Raw genomic sequence first — 16,462 nt, forward strand, 5'->3', positions numbered from 1 at the left:
AAATCCTGAAACAATTTCGAAGAAAAAACAATGAAACATATTAATTCTGTTACTAACTTCTTATTTCAAAAGCTCCTTTGAACTAAAAATAACCAGGAAAAAGTAAAGAATGTTGCTGGGTATATTGTTTATGGTAAACTGATTGATAATTTCCGTTATGAAATACATGTAAATTTAGGATTAACATAAAACTAGACTAGTTAAATCAGTAATCCAATCTACCTGTTAAAAGTATTAAGAAGATTTACAATAATTCTAATAATGTAACAAAAAAGTAGTAATTACTTTTATATTTACTATTATTGAACCATAAAAATATATATGCAATACCCAGTTAGTTATTTAATTTTAAATCAACGCCACCCTTCCAATCTAATGAAAAACCAGCTGAAACATCGTCTTTAGAAATTCTGATTTAACATGGCATCTCTTCTACAGCGCCATCTACAGTTGTTTTCAGATGTTCCAAAGCACTTTGTGGCGACATCTATAGAAAGGGACTGAAATCAGCACAAATTGTTGGGGCAAAATTTACTGAAAGCTTCTGAACTAAACTGTTTTGCACACCTAGCGACATCTTGTCTTCTATATAGGAACTAACATAATACACCGTGCTGTGCTCTATGGAATTACTTTGTGAACAGGAAGGGCTTGTTTCAGGGAAGTGATATTGATGGTAGATGGTGCTTGATTTAATATTTTCATTTGTTTCAATTAAAATAATTAGAAGACTATAAAATAAATATTTTAAGTACTTCTACTTGAGCTATTGAGCTTCTTGAGAATAAATTTTAGCACGATCAGTGAATGACATTGAATGAACGATTGAAGAAAAAATTCTATAGTGAACACTTAAACGCACGTACAAAAAATTTAAATCGTTAAGTAGAAACCGAAAAAGGTTCTCAGTGAATACAGATAGCTGACTGCATATTATTCTTTAATTCTTTACTTTAATGCCAACATCGTAAGATAAAAAAAAATGATGACTTTGTTATTTTTCAACAAGGTACTATTTTCAACCAAAAACTCCAAAGAAGTCTTCACTAATACGAATTGGTTCAAACTGTTCTCATCTTGATCATAATCTAGTAATAGCAGAAAATTAATAACACCGTATAGTTTATCAAGTGAAGCGGTTTTGTGGCATGACTAAAGTTAATCTCATAATCTACAGTTATCTGGAAGTTTGAATTTTGGTTTCAACGTCACCGCGTAGCTAGCACGAAATCTATCCAAAGTCAAGTCGATAAGGAAAGATAAAATGTGGCTCTTGCATTTACTTTTATTGAAGCTACAGATAGTCAAAAAGAATGTATTCATAATTTTGGGCTGAAAAAACTATTGTAATGTTTTCATTTTTAGAAGGAACAAGAAGAAGAGGCTTTTTCGCATATTTACCATAATAATAACTAGACAAAGAAATAAAAGAAATAAAGACAAGAATCCTAATACTTACTCATACATTCTTATTTTAACTGGTGAAAAGATCCACATATTTTAAAGCAATTAAGACCAACATTTTAAATAAACATAATACTTAATATGTACAATTTATCCTAATCTTCATAACAAATTGACAACAGCAATGTAACCAATGATCAATAACCCAGACGCAAATTACCGATCTCGAGGATCCTTTCAAATAAATTGCAAGAAGAAGTAGATACGTGTTAAAATTCACAATGCATTCGATAAATGAACCGAGTTCCTGTCGGAATACGACACAAGATCGAATCGAATACAAAAAATGCTTAATCAACTTCCATACAATTTGTCCTATGTATAAATCAATTTCATAAAATAATTATAGAGTAAAATGTAAAATTGTGCGTGTTACTGTGTTAATTGTTAGTTATGTATGGAGTTAGCCTTTGGAACAACTGGATCAATTTTATAATTCTTCGTCGGTAATTATTTTCATAAATGTCATAATTTTTAAATTACAATCGTATTACAATAAAAATTATGTTGAACAAACTGAGTCACTACGCAAATTAAAAATAAATACGCACTATCTTCTTTAATCCTTCATACAAATTCGCAAGCAACATCAAATAAATGGAAAAGTAAAATTTGATATTTCTTTATAAGTAGGTATTAATATTATGAGACTAATTATTTTAACCATAGAAAAGTTTCTGTGAAACGTTACCTACAAACACTATACAATATGTATAGAGGCTCTTTTCCACGACCACCTATTTCATTCATCTTTTGTTGATTAAAGTTAAAAATTATACCAAAAAAAGTATCTACAGAACTCAGACCTCATTTAGTTTGTTTTTCGTGTTCCACTTGGATTTTTATAAACACAGCATCATTATTCCGCCGCTGTGAACACAAATTTTAAATTTCATACAGAAAAGTTGTTCAGCGTAATCGTTTGAAACGGGGTGAGGAGGTATAATTTATTCTATTTCCCTTGCCAGCGAATTCCGTGAAGTCTAGGGCACCCGAGATATCCGAATACTTTCATTTCATTAAAGGGATACATAACTGAAAAATAAATCAGTTACCTTGTCGTCATTTAACATAATAGAATATTTATTTACTGTTGATCATTCAATAACCAGATAAAAGATTTGAATGAAATTACCGCATACACAATGAATAATATCAAATACAGTATTCTGTATTCCTAAATTCCCAATAAATGCCAGCTCGTTTCAAAGAATGTTACCCAACCGATCGTAATCCGATTCGCACTTATAAATCACATAATATTATAACCTTCACAAAATCTGGCCAAAAAGATACGTGAACCGTGTTAGCGTTCAATAAAATACGCTTTATTAAACAAACCATTATAGCTTGAGCAGATCGTACACTGCTTTATCGAGCTTTATAGATGCTCTCTAATATATCCATAAAATGCTCTCTAATATATCTATAAAATGCTCTCTGAGGACGTTACACATGTCTACTGTAACTTATGATCGCCTAGTGTTAATTTCACAATGTTCGTGTATTAGGTAACTGGCAGCGGTAACTCCTTTTGAACAGTCTTTTAATGGCATTTTAATTTTTAGCTTTTCTTTCTTTTATATTTTACCTATATAAGATTAGTCTTCTAAAAATAATAATTTAGTCATGCAATTATTATAAGCCACGTTAGGTTGTAAATGTGGTAGTAAATAATTCATTGTTCCTGATTCAAAATCAAGTAAGTAAACCTACTGAAATATTAGGTCACATAATTTAGAAAATAATTGAACGTGCATTTATGTATAGAAACTCTTTCATGCACATTGCACATGTTATTGTTGTGAATATTATGTTCATACATTTACCGTGCTTGATTATTTATTAATAAGATTGGAAATATAAGTGAACCAGAGAACATAATATTATAACGATTATAATATGACTAAAACTACTTTTGGAAATAATAGAATATGCTGAAAATTTTAAAACCCATATCCAAGCAAAATTCCCATCTGGAATGTTCGTCGATAGGAGACACGCCGAGTACAATATTATTAGCATATTCATATCCCTATTCCAATTCCACTGTCACTACATATTCTAAAATTGCAGTGTGTCAAATAATCCTTGAATATACTAAACCATTTTAAGAAATATGGTTAAATATTAAATACTGAGATCCCCTTCAGGCTATCTATCGAGATAGTTTACAATGTTTTTAATATAAAAAGCTTTATAGTGGCAGAATCAAAATGGTTCTTAATACTTTTGTATAGAATTTAAAATCGTGTGGTGAGCGAAGTAAGAATGTATGTTCTAAACAGTAAAACGGTTGCGTGTTCCATGGCGTAGTAACCGTAGAACTGAATAAGTAAATGCCCCGAATAAATCAAGTTAATTGCACTGAAGCACCTCCTCGTATGAACCATCAACCAGCAGCCCTTGAGTTTTTGATAGGCAATGTACTGTATATTCTTCCGCTACTAAATATTACAGTTCACTCTTTGCTCCTTTTATTCACATATTAATTTAAAATAGAGATTGTGTATTGAACAATGAAGTAAGATATTTTGTATTAAAATAATAATCTTTCATACAAAATCCAGTTAGTATGGACTAATTTTTTACCAATAATTACAATAATTAAAAAGAGAACAGAAAACTTACTTTGTTGGTTATTTAAGTACAGCTGAGTCTACCAAATTGTAAAGTTTACACCTGCTTAGTGAATATAGTTTTGGTATAGAGATATTTTGATGCCCTATGTCCTTTACATAGGCTACTTTTTAGCCCGGGACATAGGATAGGTTTTATTCCGGAAATCCCACGGGAACGGGAACTATGCGGATTTTTCCTTGACTGCGCGGGCGATGCCGCGGGTGGAAAGCTATAGTTACTTATAAAATTGATACCTATAACTACCAAATATTCAATTCTTTGTGTTCCAGTTCAGATTTATATTCTATATTTTTATTAAGAAAACAACAAATTAGAGAACATTAAAATTGTTTGTACAATTTTTTAAAAAAGTAAAATGAGTGATGATTATAGTTGAAAATAGTTTCTAGATTCTACCTTATATAGAAATACTAGCGGTCCGCCCCGGCTTCGCCCGTGGTACCTACATGTTTAAACTATCCTATCTCTCAAGTTAGATCGAACTGCACATGGTGTGCGAATTTTATTATAATCGGTTAAGTGGTTTAGGAGTCCATTGAGGACAAACATTGTGACACGAGATTTATATATATTAATAAGATAACTGGTACCTAATTACTAACATGCTTTGAAAATTCTACATTAAATAAATCATTAATCAAAACACATTAAACACTAAACTCATTTTACACACTCGTTGACACTTCTAAAATAGGAATCAAATTAAAGCTAATGAAAACCCTGTTAAAACTTTAAATTAGTAAAGAGGTTGAGTGAACAAAAAGCAGAAACAATATCCGATCTAACATCTAATTTGGACGTACCAAAGCAAGCCCGAAATTTCTAAACTTGTTAAGTTGAAAACTAATAATGTAACTAATAATATAGGAAGTTGGAAACAAAAACTGTTTGGCTCTTCTTGAATTTCCCAATTTGTTCAGCAGATAATATACGTAACAAGAGTAAAATTAACAAGGAAAATAAACAATAACTTGTTATAAATGAAAAAAGAGCAGCTGTGATAATATGATACGTTGCAAAAGACATTTCGAGTTCCTGTGTGAATTTTATTACAATATACGAAAACACGCTTGATTTAATATGCTTTTTCAATTTTTGTTTTATTCTTTTATTTAAGACAATACTATGTGCGTGGTAAAATTTTTTGCGCGTTTGTGGATGTCACATGTCGACGTCGTCCAACTTTTGGTTCTTGGATATGCCGCAAGATCTGCTTGATATTTTCTGAAAAAAAAATCAACAAATTTGAGTTAACGGAGATTCACTGAACTGAACGAACACGGTGTGATACATAAATTATTATATATACTGAAAAATAGAGACTGCAAGACGATCCAATTGGCAAGACAAAAGAACAAACAAATTTTTTTTTACCATTTCTGCGTCGTACTCCGCCAAAAATATAAATACCACAGTTACAGACTTAGATGAATGAAATGAAAATGAAAACTGAAATATATCTAAAATTGAACAAGAGCAACCCACGCGAGATGTACGTAATTGGATTCAAATTACATCCATAATAGATTGCTTTCTTCTTGTATGGTACTTTGAATTTCGGAGTCAATTTAAAATATTTTCAGTTGGTTTTGACCTCCCGTGTAGTTTAAATTTATAATGGCTTTACTAAATTTCTCGAAAACTATTTAAGAAGAAAATATTTCTACAAATCGACTGTATAGATTGATTTGACTGAATAAACTGACAATTTTATCAGATTTCAGAATATTTGATAACATTATGACGTGACATTCTAACACTTTGCAAAAGCTAGTTTACTGCGCAGGACCACATCTCCCATACAAGTATATCTATATGTCTGCCACTTGCAGTATTCTTTCTCCCAACGATAGATATTCGGAAAATTTCTTAGTCGTTATTGCTGGTAGTATGTTTGTTCAATATGGATACGAAAAGAATAAATTTTAGACTCTTATCAATATGCCTCAATACATTTCTTAGTTCTAATGTATTGAGAGAACCGCAACTGGTAACAAATAGATTAAATAAAATGGTAATTGTATATTGACATCGAAATGTACATGTTGTTCAATTGCGGCAATAATGACATTTCTATCAGATTCTTGAAAATAAATATTGGTGTTGGTTCGGTTTTAAAATGAACAATAATCACGAACGGGAGTTTGTTGTCGCTTAATTTGGTGGTTTCCATGCCGGTGGGTAATTAAACGATTGTTTGCCATTTTGCTATAATTAATGTCGGTGAGTTTGATTTGCGCTAATTATCTTTCATGTATTTAAATATTAATTCTGTCCTACTGCTTGGTCAGTACGTTAATTTGATTTTTAGAATTTGCTGTTAGCTAATTACGTAATACGCTCGTGCAATTCGATCAAATAATATAATTGCATAAATATGATTCGAATATATTACGCTCATTTGTTATTATTTCTAAATGTTAATCATGTCAGTTCATTAAAATTTCCAACATTGTATATTCGTATATAAATCGTTGTGAATTGCTGTCTTTTACCTTCAGACACATTTTAAAGAGATCTTTAGTTTTACAACAAATCCAATTATTGATAAAATCGACGTTTATAATGCAATGGATTGGTATTTATTACAGTGGCAATTTATTTCTTCGAACGTTGCTAAAATTGACGAAGCGCTAGAGCCTTAGTTTCGAATCCCGCAAGAGTTGACTTAATAATAAGAACGAGCCGCGAAAATCGCTTCGAGTGAAACGAGACCCTTGGGAGGAGTCGCGCGATCGGCCTCCTTTTGCTTTCTTTAACTCCGAGTGGTCTAGCGTAGCCAACTTATCCGGATTACAATAGACTTACGCTCTTATGGCTAAACGAAAAACTTCACCCGTTAAAGTGTTTCCGTATTTTTTGTAGAGTTTAAAACGTTAGCTTAAAGAGCGAGCTAGTTTTAAACAATGCAGAGCCAACGTGCTATTTTTGTTTGATGCGGGATTAACTTTCATTTCCGCGCTCGTAAAAGTGAGCTAAGTATCTATAATGTACGACGAGTTTGCGAATTCCACACTTTATTAATTTTGTGGATACACGTTACATTATATTATAGCTTACTCTATTGACGTGTCAACACTATCCTTAAATTTATGTTTGCTAGCTTTCCTCGAGATCTTGTTACGTGTGACAATAAACAATTAAGTACACGCTTAATAATCATTAAAATGTTTTAGTAAAAGCAAATTCACGTGTAAAATAAGACACAAACTGTATACCCTATTTTGTAAATGATAAGGTTTTAAGTTCAATAAGTGAAATCTGTAAATTTGAGACTGGGAAATAGACGTCTAGAGGGCGTAACGGTGTTTCGCTGGCTTATGGCACTGTATTAATTTTGAACCGTAGTAACTTTAGTGGTGACAGAGCTAAGATACCAAAACATTATTCACTTTGTAACGCAAATGAAACTAGCGTTTAATTTACTGTTATAATTTAGTAAATTCCTTTAGAACCGCTGTAGTGGAATATTCCGTAGTCACTGTGGCCACAAGTTGCAGGTTGTTGGATAAGATTTATAGATGCTTTATTATGTGTATTATGCATAAATAATTTGGGAACAGACCATTGTTGAATATAATGTTTTATTGTGAATAATAATTTTCAACATATCAGTGAAAAGTTTAAATTGTTCAGTGTTTACCGAATCAATTGTATTATAAAGTTCCCAGCGCCCAATTTAATTCAACCATAGAACAAGATATGAGCAACAGCACGTGAAATTGCTAAAAGGGGAACAGGAAAATCACACGGTGTAGTTTCGCGGGTCGACTCGCTTCACGAACTACATTACACTTTACATAAAAAACATTGTGTTGAACGACAACGGGGCATCAACTTTCCCAGCGAAGACATAAGCGAAATTGAATTACACATATTGAAAAAGAAATGTGTAGCTCCTTGGTAGGCGTGGTTTTGCCCGCGACTCCTCCTACAAAGTGTTTCGCGCATGGATCGCATCCACATCGCTACGCTCGAGCGGCACTCAGACGCGCTCGCGGCAAACATTCCCAGTGCGGAACTGAACGCGCGCCGGGCCTGTGTCGCTAGCGCAGCGAACTTCACAACTTCAACGAGTACACTTTTCGTTTGTTTTGTGGAACGAGCTACAGATTAATTTCCAGTGTTTTACTTGGACAAAGTTTATTGAAACTTTACCGCGGTTCTGTTTGTGGAATCGTCTAACGCTAATACTTAATCTGAAAGGTTTTATGTGAAAAACTCGTTATGTGTTCGGTGAAAAGGACGTAACGTGGCTGTAAATTTTACGTATACATGAATAGTCAGATGATTTTTGAAAAGGTGAGACTTTAATAACACGATTTAATTAAACACAATTGAGTAAATATTAAGTTTATGTGAAGATATTTCTATAAATAAATGGAGACTCGTAGCTCGTAGCTCGTGCTCGTAGCAGGTTACTACGAAGTTCCATTACTACTACAACTAAAAATTGTTGATAGAACATAGAAACAATAAAGTTTAATAATTTTGGATCGTATGTAATAAGCATTATAAAAAAGTATTTAATATTTTAAAGTAGAATTTACAAAATAAAAAATTGTTTTGTGTCATAATAGGCGAAAAGTGTTCCAAAAGGAATGTTCCTATTTTTGTAATAAGCGTGTTATGCTTTGAAAGGGCATGATAAAATCACATTCGTAAAGAGATAAATCAATTTAACTGAGTTTATTTCTAGACTGATAAAAGAAAAGTTTTTGAATGAATTTCTATTCTAGTAAATTAACTGCATTTTCAACTTGCAAGTTTCGTTTATTTGACTATAGATGCTTTCTCTGACTTTGCTTGAGTTGAACCAGGACAGACAGTATCTACTGTGATGTCAGTATTTTAAAAGTGGCTTTTGTGGCCGAATAATTATTACAGTGAGACACTTTATAACGCGTTTGTGGGATATTTGAACTTGGTACTATAAATATAAAGTACCTACTGATAATATTTTATGACACACATAAAATGTTTGTATTAACATTTTTTTAGAAGAGCAATAATATTTTTACTTGTTTTAATGCAGCACAAAATACTTTTGAGATATATAGAGTACTTAATTAATTTATAAACAACTAGCAATGCCCTGCGGTTTCACCCGCATAGATAGCGATATCGTTACAGTGAAAAGTCTACTATAGGTCGGACTATAGGTTTAATTTTTTATCACATGAAAATCACCTTTACCCCGTCCCGCACTACGACCTTTTTTTTTTTAGTGGGGAAATCTTTTATAGATACCCACGGCCTCCGGGGGAGGGGCCGTGGGTTATGTCGGATTCCTACCGACCAAAACCCCACTGTGTTCCGTCAAGACGCATATTGGTATAATAGGCATGACGAAAGATTTTGAAATCCTCTTCCATAATGTGTGTATACGTTTACTATACAAAAAAAACCCTATATTTCGGTAATATACTTAAATTTAACGAAGATAAAAGCCATTTTCCAAAAAATATTTATTAACTGTGCCAAAACAGCTCGCAAGTGTCATGGCGTAGGCGTGACGTCACACTTTGGTAAATACGTAATTATTTGTACGCATTGCGAAGAAAATTAAAAAAATATTTATTTAATATGTGTTATAGAAACGAATTTCAAAGTTTATAAGTGGTGTGCAGTATTGCAGTTGGAATCCACGTAAAAATAATGCTCAAAAATGTGTTAGTAATTATTTTAAGCGAGAAAATAATAAGAAATGATTGTAATAAGTTGGCGCGGAGAACCCCGAACCATGTATTCGTGAATTCGCAATTATATTTCTTTTCTGAGTCGATAAAGCATACGTGAAACAATAGAAAATAAATAAAAATGCGCATTCTCAACATATTCATAACAACAAAAAACATCTGACGTGAGTTGTTTACTTAAGCGTGACGTCACGCGTGTTTTAGTCAAAATGGCCAACTGCAGTATTTCAATGTTTTATTTTATTGATAATCTCATTAATCTTAATGTTTTTAAGATTTCTAAGTCACTATATGTAATTTATCTATTATACATTTTCCCTTAAAAACACTAATACGATCATTTATGGATACTGTCGTCATGCCTATTCCTCCGTGACCCCCGCACTACGGCCTGCTCGAACAGTATACCTACTATTTTCTGTAGATTAACACTTTTAAAAATTCGTTATATCTTTTGAATGGAATATCCAATTCTTTTCATTTAAAAAGTATTTTGCTGGTATTGAAACAGTCTATAATAAAATATCATTTAATGGGATAAGGATTAATATATGTGTATCGATAACATGGTTTGATTACTGTCGGCAATTCTATTTACTTTGAAAACGTAAAAAAGTTGTTGTAGTAACATAACTACTGAAGATGGACATATGGTATCGCGGACTTTCTTGTAGATATTGATCCATTCTATAATACCGTAGAACATTTTTTTGTTCTATCTTCAATAGATTCCGCAGCGCACGCGATGACAGAAGTTTTATTGAGGATTTTTTTACACCTTGGGTTACATTATTGCATTTTTTGTAAGGATCTCTAATTTTTTTGAAAATGCAATATAGCCTATGTTGCTCAGTAAAGATGCAGCTTTCTAATGGTGAAAGAATTTTTGAAATCGGTCCAGTAGTTTTTGCGTGAAAACCATACATACATACATACATACATACATACTTACAAACTTTTCCTCTTTATAATATTAAGTATAGACTTACAAACTTTATACAAAAGAAGAACCTTCTGAAACTGAACTGAAGAAAACATTTTAAATTGAAATAGAACCGTACGATCAATAGATGTCGCTACATACTATTGGTTATAGATTAAATCCAAAACAAAGCTTTTAAATTAATTATTTTAAAACCTTTTCAATATAATTTATTAAAATATGTATATCGATAAACATACAATTCTTATGAGAGGTTTATTTCTCATCCTGAAAACCATTATCCTAATCCGTTGTTATCCTCAATCCAGTTGAATGAAGTCAAATAGGGGTCAATGGTAGTATTAACTATTAATTCAATATTATGAGAAAACATTGCATTTTGCATTCAACACAAATAGAACTCCTTTCTATTTTTATTCTTTGTTAATGAACTACGTAGCTTTTAAATGAATTAAAATAATCATGAATGTCTTTTGCATTTGTTTTAAATTTAGTTATACCAATGAAAATATTATTTGAAAATAATGAAGAGCTACAAAGGAATATATACATAAACTTTATTTAAGCATATTTAAAAATTTTTTTTCTTCCCTGTTTTGTGACTTATGAACTGTAGTTTTAAAATGTTTGTTATATTTTTCGTGAACTTAGATGTTCTGATTTGTTTTTGAAATACTCTCCTTAAACATATAAACCGCAAATCATAAAATAAATTGAAAGTCAGTCAATTTATCTATACTAATATTATAAAGAGGAAAAGTTTGTATGTATGTATGTATGGTTTTCACGCATAAACTATTGGACCGATTTTGATGAAATTTGGCACAGATAATCATTAGACCCTGAGAAAGAACATAGGCTACCTTTTATTGCGAAATATGTACCACGGGCGAAGCCGGGGCGGACCGCTAGTCTATACTAATATTATAAAGAGGAAAAGTTTGTAAGTATGTATGTATGTATGTATGTATGTATGGTTTTCACGCATAAACTACTGGACCGATTTCAAAAATTCTTTCACCATTAGAAAGCTGCATCTTTACTGAGCAACATAGGCTATATTGCATTTTCAAAAAAATTAGAGATCCTTACCAAAAATGCAATAATGTAACCCAAGGTGTAAAAAAATCCTCAATAAAACTTCTGTCATCGCGTGCGCTGCGGAATCTATTGAAGATAGAACAAAAAAATGTTCTACGGTATTATAGAATGGATCAATATCTACAAGAAAGTCCGCGATACCATATGTCCATCTTCAGTAGTTATGTTACTACAACAACTTTTTTACGTTTTCAAAGTAAATAGAAGTGCCGACAGTAATCAAACCATGTTATCCATACACATATATTAATCCTTATCCCATTAAATGATGTTTTATCATAGACTGTTTCAATACCAGCAAAATACTTTTTAAATGAAAAGAATTGGATATTCCATTCAAAAGATATAACGAATTTTTAAAAGTGTCAATCTACAGAAAATAGTAGGTATACTGTTCGAGCAGGCCGTAGTGCGGGGGTCACGGAGGAATTCTACCAATATGCGTCTTGACGGAACACATCTATGAAAGATTTCCCCACTAAAACAAAAAAAAAAAAAAGAAAAGGCCGTAGTGCGGGACGGGGTAAAGGTGATTTTCATGTGATTAAAAATTAAACCTATAGTCCGCTGTCCGACCTATAGTAGACTTTTCACTGTAACGATATCGCTATCTATGCGGGTGAAACCGCAGGGCATTGCTAGTATCATATAAAATTATGAAAGAGTCACTTAACATCTTATAACTATGATATAAAAAAATGAAGAGACTTGTTATAAAATAGTTTATTCTTAACACTTGTTATAATGATTATTAATATGTACATTATTATATTATACTATAATCTATATTAGTGGCTACTATTAATTAATAAGATTATAATTTATATTATATCAAATGACGATAAATCACTAATATTCATACATTCATTACCAGTTTATTAACACTAGACTATTAGAGGAATTAGACTATCAGTCTTGATCAAATATAGGAGCTTAATAATATAATTTAATAGAAATTGAATAAATAGTTCGGGAGAAAATGTTAACAGTTTGAATGCCAGAGATTGACGTCAGAATAGCGTAACTTGCTAAATGTGTACAAAACTTTAATACACTATCAATTAGACATTTTAGCAGAACAATGCTGTTAGCGGTTTAATTGACACTAAGCGTAATTATGTTAATTGTCAATATGAGAATATTCTTCGAAAGAACATAATTATAGTAAAGTATACAAATCAATAAAAATAGCGCAGAACGTCCACTCCATGTCATTCATATCTACCCACTTATATTTATGCCAACATAATAAGAGATTCTGTTTATTAACTTTAGTATTTCTTCTTCTTCTCTTTCTTTAATGGCAATTCCCGCTCCCAGTGAGGACGGATTCTGCCAATGTCAAGTTATGGAACTCTAATATTTTATTGTAAACTAAACGAATTACCATCCAGATTTGGGTCCGGTATAGTTACAGTGTCCTACGATATTTTTCTAAATATATTCAACATACGCCTTATTGCACAGTGCATTACAGTTCTAATAGAATAATTTTCATATAACTTCCCTTAACCGAGAGCGTTTTTAAAATTCTACAAGCGATGTACAATAGGTACACAATAGTTTCTACGAATTCACAGGTCAACTTTCCTGTTGTACAACGATAAAGGAAATTAGTTCTAGGAACACTTGAGGAAGAACCAGAATCAGAATAATTGGAAAATAAATGCCTTTTTTGACCCAATAATTATTTAACTTTCTCACAAAATACTCACTTACACTGAAAAATAGAGATAAATTATATTATAGATCCATAAATTATTAAACTGTAATTACTAACTAATACGAATACAATTAAATAAAATTCAATGAACTTACAGTGTTACGAGTACGCTCTGTTACATTTTAACTAGTGTCCGACCGAACTTTCGGTTTCGGTTTCGGTTTCGGCCGAGTTTCGGCCAAAAATCAAGTTTCGGCCGCAGTTTCGGTTTCGGCCAAAATCGGCCGAAACTTTTGCCGAAACCGAAACTTACCTATTTCGCAAGTTCAGTGAACTTAGTTCACACACGTTCACGCTCGCCTAACTTCGTTTTCCTCGGCAACGCTTTGACGGACGCTGTCAAAGCGTTGGTTGACCCACACTGGTGGAAACAATTTTTGATTATCTATGTTGAGATTGGAACTGGGTGTAAATGTAATTAATAATTATTATTTTTATATAAGAGGTACCTAAAAGAGACTTATTATTCTTCTAAGTACAAATACCAATCCAAAGTATTAAAGACTCTTTAATAAAGAGAAAGATCTCAAAATACCAAAACTTAGTATTTAAAGTAACAGTAACAATTACTGATTTGATTTAGATGACTGATTTTACCGAGAACTTAATTTGAAAAAATAATAAAAATTAAATTTGTTATCATTAATATTTTAAAAATATTATTTTTTTATTTTATATTAAATAAATGATTACAACAATATACTGTGTTTTCCTTTCATGCCCTAATTAAGGCAAAATAATAGGTAAAATGCACCAAAGTTCAGTATTTTTAGAAATTTCATACTAGACCACGTGAGTTTCGGTTTCGGTTTCGGTTTCGGCCGAAACTGAAGCCACGGCCGAACATTCGGTTTCGGTTTCGGTTTCGGCCTGGAAACCAGTTTCGGTCGGACACTAATTTTAACCCCGTGTTGACAAGCTTGTATTTTCAGAGAGGCCTTTTTTCAAAAACAGTGACGTGAAGTAGAGGAACGGGTCACTTGATCACTATAACTGAAAATATAACTGATGCTATGACATTCATTTTCCCTCAGTTGGATGAAATTTATTTAATTGCGTCATTACTTTTATAAAGTTTGCAATTCTGTAGATAATGCAAAACAAATGTTTTTCAAGTATTTGTAGCTCAAATAGAGAATGCGATATACTTTTATGGAGATATTAATAATTTCAATGATAAAATAATATGCAGTAGCAGCTTCTTTTACCATCTGAAGTGTTATCGTATTTTCTAATAGTAAGAACTAAATCTTACGTGTTCATAGATGTATATTGTATAACTTATTTATAAAAATGAATACCGCTTAATACCTATAAATAGAAATGATATTGTTTTGTATTTATTGACATCATAATATCACTTTGCGTAATAATAATTGTTATTGCGTCGAAATAACATAGTACCTAAACCGTTATCATGAACCACTTTAAGAAATCATTGACGCATTACCAACAAACACATCTGAAACAAATGTAAAATTGGCGATTTATCAGGCCAGATAATTCATTAGAAAACATTTTTATGTATTTTTTTTAAATTTACAAGTAGTTTTTATCTCTATTATGTCTCTACAAATGCACTTTTATGAGCAGTTTAATTATTATCAATGTAAAGTTTACCGATAAACGAAGAGATTACTGGGAGATCCACTCGACGATTCCATTTTATATAATCGCGAGATCTATTTGCATAGTAAATGAGATTTTAATTTATATCAGAACTACAGCTCTTTTGCTTGAAATTACTTTATAATGTTTATTGTGAAATGCTATTCAAGAATTATTATGCTATTAAACTGATATGAGATATATCTTAATGTTTAGTATGTATTCTAAAAATATGAATAAACTACTTGTACCGTATAAAATTGTAATAGGTACCTACCTATATAAATACAAATTCAGATAATAAATTTTAATTAATTAAATGATTAATGAAACAGCTTATTACAAAAGTGTTTTATTAATCAATATTGAAGCATTTATTTCCTGTTATAAAATGTATCTAGTCATTTGGTCAGTGGGACTCGTGGATCAAAATATACAACGCGTTTTGAGGTAGAAATGCAGCTTTGGAAACTACATTCAATTTGCGCAAGGCATGTACAAACATATTATGAACAGACAGAAATACAGATAAACATTGCAAATCAGCTACGAACCAGGTGATGCATTGAAATTAATCTTGTTTATCTTCAAATATGAAACATTTCTTCCAATAAACCCAGTTATCTGTGTTGCTTTATTTTAATAGTTACATCAAAATGAATATAATAGCTACCTAATATTATTAATGTGGGATTCAAGCAAGTCAGCAATTGGGCTAGCTCGCGCCGTGGCCCGGGGAACACACCCCCAAAAGAAGATCGGCGTGAAATATCTAATAAGTGATACCATTGTACGTTTGCCGTATCCTCTTCCACATTCTTCTAGTCAATTTAATGCCTTTATTCATCCCTTAAATTTGGGCAACGCATTTGCTAAGGTCCTACTGCTGGAAATGTTCATGGTCCGTGGTGATCGCTATTATCATCGGGCGAATGTCGATTGCCCATCCTTGCATACAATTTTTTTCAATCTATTTTGTCAAACAACACCTAGATACCTTGTAGTTGTTCCAGAAAATGTTATAACTGAACTATTTCTTCGACCTGAGTTCTGCGACTGAATACCTAAATAGTTTTAACAATTTTTATTTTATTATCCAAATGATTCATAACTTCAATCGCTTTTAGTAAACTGTTTGATGTGATTGGCACATCTAAATAGGTATTTGTAAAATGTTTAAAACAATGAAAAAAATATTTACACAAAATACTATGGTCTCAAATAAGGTCCCTGGAGCACTCCAAATGTGTCAGCAAATATTTAAACTTAACATATGATGAT

General features: G+C 31.7%; 1 protein-coding gene across 2 annotated transcripts in view; it reads left to right on the forward strand.

The window, feature by feature from the left end:
• The first annotated feature begins 8,118 nt into the window (after positions 1-8,118).
• LOC149487707 (lachesin-like) overlaps positions 8,119-16,462 on the forward strand; it is a 67,817-nt gene continuing 59,473 nt past the window's right edge. For both annotated transcript variants that reach the window (XM_089696347.1, XM_089696348.1), the window contains exon 1: positions 8,119-8,409. The gene's annotated coding sequence lies outside the window, so the exon portion shown is untranslated. The remainder of the gene's footprint in view (positions 8,410-16,462) is intronic.

Source organism: Colias philodice, chromosome 6 (assembly GCF_061535455.1).
Source record: "Colias philodice isolate Cphi_HAF_F1 chromosome 6, ilColPhil1 Martin Lab GWU primary, whole genome shotgun sequence".
Taxonomy (NCBI): Eukaryota; Metazoa; Arthropoda; class Insecta; order Lepidoptera; family Pieridae; genus Colias; species Colias philodice.